Source organism: Talpa europaea (assembly GCF_964194135.1).
Source record: "Talpa europaea genome assembly, chromosome: 2".
NCBI classification, from domain to species: domain Eukaryota; kingdom Metazoa; phylum Chordata; class Mammalia; order Eulipotyphla; family Talpidae; genus Talpa; species Talpa europaea.
This window is the reverse complement of record NC_140068.1, coordinates 111,841,948-111,846,515: the sequence shown is the minus strand read 5'-3', so window position 1 is coordinate 111,846,515 and position 4,568 is coordinate 111,841,948. Positions and strand designations below refer to the sequence as shown.

The 4,568-nt window shown below is 36.0% G+C and overlaps 1 pseudogene across 1 annotated transcript; it reads right to left on the bottom strand.

Moving 5' to 3' along the window:
- Positions 1–241: 241 nt before the first annotated feature.
- Positions 242–1,232, bottom strand: LOC311188267 (olfactory receptor 2W1-like; annotated as a pseudogene). The gene has a single exon. The product of its transcript is annotated as an olfactory receptor 2W1-like (transcript).
- Between the last annotated feature and the right edge of the window lie 3,336 nt (positions 1,233–4,568).

The following is a 4,568-nucleotide window of genomic DNA, read 5'->3' as shown; positions in this document are numbered from 1 at the left end:
ATTAATTAAATGCATTCAATTTTGTGTTTATATTCCTCTTATTTTATTTTACAAACAAAAATAAAATTCCTAATTACCCATTTTCCCTGAAGACATGCCAATCACTAGACATGCCAGAAATCTAAGTAGGGTGGTTATATTGTTTGTGTCTACAAAATATTTCTATACAAACATTTTTATATTAATTTATATGTATCATTCATTATCTCAGTAAAAATTTTAGTCAATTAGAAAACATATTTCATTGCCATATCAAATCTAACATTTTTCTATGAATTCCAGTCCCGCTTTGATTTTTTAGATCCATGGTCAATTCTCATCAACTTCTTCAGTGCATCCTTCATGTCCTTATTCCTTAAGGTGTAAATAAGAGGGTTGAGACTTGGAGTGATGATGGTGTAAAAGAGGGTGAGGAACTTGCCCTGATCTTTGGAGGCACTGTTACCTGGTCGCAGGTACATGTAAATTATAGTTCCATAGAAGATGGACACCACAGTGAGATGAGATCCACAGGTATTCATTGCTTTTCGTTGGCCTGCTTTTGACTTCATTCTCAGTACAGCTTTAGCAATGTAACCGTAGGATATGAGAATAAGGATGAGGGGTGTAATGACAATGACAATGCCTAAAGCAAAAACAGACATTTCAACTGTTGTGGTATCTATACAAGCTAACTTGACCATAGCTGGCAACTCACACAAGAAATGTTCCAGACGGTTATTTCCACATCGAGGCAAATTCAGGGTGAGTGTACATAATATTAAAGAAACAACAAAACTAGTACTCCAGACTGTGATAATCATCTTGAGACATAGGTGTGGGTTCATGATTACCAAATAATGCAGGGGTTTACAAATAGCTATAAAACGATCATAGGACATAACAGCCAGGAGAAGGCACTCAACAGAACCCAGCCACATATAAACATAGAGTTGAATGGCACAGCCCATATAACTGATGGTCTTATCAGGTCCCCACAAGTTAACCAGCATCTGAGGGATGATGCTTGTTGTGAAACACAGATCTAGGAAAGATAGATTCCTGAGGAAGAAATACATTGGTGTGTTAAGATGGGAGTCCAGGAGAGATGCCAGAATGATGGCTGTGTTACCCACCAATGTAATTAAGTAGAAGATGCTGACAATTCCTGACAGGACAATTTCCAGCGTGGGATGGTCAGAGAAGCCCAGCAGAATAAAACCATTTAGAGAGCTATAATTGCTTTGGTCCATAGTTCTTCAGTGTCCAAATCCCGAGTGAGAAGAATAGGAAGAGCTGTTGGAGGAGTATGAGGATGTAGATAACGACAAAGGAAGAGGAGAGTGAAGAGTAGGAATTGGGGGAAGAGAGAGTACAGAAGGAGGGGGGAGGAGGAGAAATTTGTCAATGGAGATTATCTAAATATAAAACCAAATAAAGGGAGAAGATTTATGTTTAATTAAAAATGGTGGATATAGAAGTTTATTGCCAAGTAACCTGGCATTTGTTGTAGATTCTTTAATGGTTATAAATTTAATATTATATTTTTATCTATCTCACTTTAGTGAATTCACTCTTTAAGTCAAGGTCTAAAGTTTTCACATGTAAATTTAAAAGTTCAAAATAGATTTGGCTTTTAAATGATATAATCCTATGATTCTCTGAAAAATCGCAGTGACTTGATATAGTGAACCCATTCTTTTCTATGTGTTCACCTGTAAGATATAATTATTTGGTAATTCACCTGTAAGATATAATTATTTTGTTAATGTCAGACCGAGAAAAAGAGTGTTCCTCTTCCACTACCTTTTAGTGAGCAATACCTTTGATCTTCCAGCTTTTTATTTGCAGATATAAAATTTATCCTCGACAGTATTAACTCTTTCAATCCCAACACCTAACATCACCTAAACTGGTCTATTTCAATGCAAAAAAAAAATATGTTTTTATTACCCTCTCACACGCTCTACCTTAATCCAAACAACTATTATTTCTTTTCTATATTCTGGCAATATTCTTCACTCCTTACATCCAGTGTTATGCCTTTAAATTGATATACAGTTCAATAAAATTACATTATCCTTCTGCTTAAAACTTGTTGATTACTTTTAAGAAATATGCTCAGTCATCAGAATGGCATGAATGGACCTGAATAGCCTCATTTTCATCTTGCAAGTCACTTTAAACATGACTCCCAACCTTCTACCATTTTGACAATTCAGATTAATTCTCATCTGAAGCTCTCAGCACATGGGCCTCCCTGGTGGTGCAAGGGGTTAAGACACAACCTATGAAGGCACTGCAGCAAGAGTTCGATCCCTGCCAGGGAGCAACCCACATGGCGCAGCAGACCTCTCCTGACTCGCCCGCTGCTCCCCTCAGCAGTGTATTTTGATCAATCTGCCTATTCTGTTCCCCACGCTGTCTCTGGTGAATCCTCTCACCCCCCACACCTCTGGACTGTACCCCAGTTCTTGTATGCATTAATAAATAAATCTTAAAAAAAAAATCAAACCCTCAGCGTACTTCCCCTTCTTTTCTGAATTCCTATTCATTCTGAGTCAATTCTGACTTTCTTTCAGCCAATATTTCTTGCTTAAAGAGGAATTCCCTGAACTCATACTCTTTTTGTTTGGCATATCACATATATGGAAATTTACAGAGGGCTGGGATAGCATAAAGATTTCTGTTCATGTCTTCTCTAAGTTATTTATCTATATGAACCCAGACAAGTGACACGTTTCCAAGCTCAGATTCTCATCTTTAAGAGTGGGGACAGTGGCCTCCCTGATGGTGTAAATGATAAGTAGATGATAAGTAGATGATAAGTCTTAGCGCTATCAAGCTACCAACGCTGTGACCTAAGTTCAATCCCCTGCCAGGGAGCTGACCCACATATGGTACAGCAGACCTCTCCTGATTCACCCACTGCTCCCCTTAGCAGTGTATTTCAGTAGATCTGCCTGTTCTGCTCCCCACTCTGTCTCTGGTGAATCCTCTCATCCTCCACACCACTGGCCTACACCCCAGTTTTGTATGTATAAATAACTAAAAATAAATCTTAAAAAAAGAGTAAGGGGGCCTCCTTGGTGGTGCACGGGGTTAATATGCAACCTATGAATCTATCCACAGCCACTGCAGCACGAGTTCAATCCCCAGCCAGGGAGCTACCCACAAGGTGCAGCAGACCTCTCCTGACTCTCCCGCTGCTCCCCTCAGCAGTGTGTTTCAGTAGATCTGTCTGTTCTGCTCCCCTCTCTGTCCCTGGTGAATCCTCTCACCCCCCATAACTCTGGCCTGTACCCCAGTTCTTGTATGAATAAGTAAATAAATCTTTAAAAAAAAGAGTGGGGCCAATAAGTTTGCTTATGTTGAGTTAAAGATTGAGTATAACCTATTTAATGTAAGGTATTTAGAACAATGCTTGGAAAATAGCATGCATCAACAATTGTTAGTTACCACAATTACAATAAGAAGGAATTATAATCATGTACCATGTAGGTAAATATTTGTTTAACAACCCCATAGTAGTCTTTCAGTAAGTTTAAGAGAACAGATATCATGCCTTTTGTTTTTCATTCTATTCATAACACCTAAAGCATTACACATATGTACACACATATATGCATATATTGAACACACATATATGTATTTACACATATATACACAAATATAATATATGTATATATAACTATATATGCATTTCCCATATATATGTTTGAATAAAACATATCAACAGATTGTCAATAACCCACCTTCATAGTTTCTTATTTTTGAGTATAAAATGTTAACTCTACCACCTAAAACCAAAATAATATAAAGTTTTCATTAATACATAAATAATAAATAATAATCAGGAAAACATATGATTAGAGAGCAGTTAAATATCAAATTGCTGGTCTCTCTCTCTCTCATGTGGTACAAAAAGCTGTGTTTTTCTTTATTGTGCTATTTCAATATATTTCCTGAATATACCTTGAACTATGACCATGATTCAAAAGTGGATACACTTAGAAAACTAACTGAATATGCTGGTGGGAATAATTTTGACAAAGTCGTCTAGTGTTTTCTGCAGAATAAACTTTTCAAGAATCATATTTTGAGCCTACATTCTGCCATAGACCAAATTGGATAGAAATAAAAAATAACTCTGAAATGTATTGCAAGTTGTCATACACTATCAGAGTTTTACAATTTCTGAGCAGGGGATAAATAAATAATACTAATTTATTATGACAAACATGTTGGTTTGTGTAATTGTGCCTAAAATTATATGAATTATATGAAATTATATGAAAAAATGGAAACATTTCAAAATTGAGGTTAATAGCATGCTGTTAAACTGTTAATTATTTCCATAATTACTATAACCTCCAAATATTAGTTCAGGAAGGGGAAAAATCCTTTTTATGCCTATGGAAATTCTGACATAGGAAATCTGCAAACAATTTTTCATACACATTACAAGATTTAGAAATGGATCTAAATATCTTAGTGCCACAGTCTTGAAGAATAATATGCTGTATTTAAATTCTTCATTTTCAATTTAATTTACATTTCCCTCTTTTATTTCTGTTGGATCAAGATTT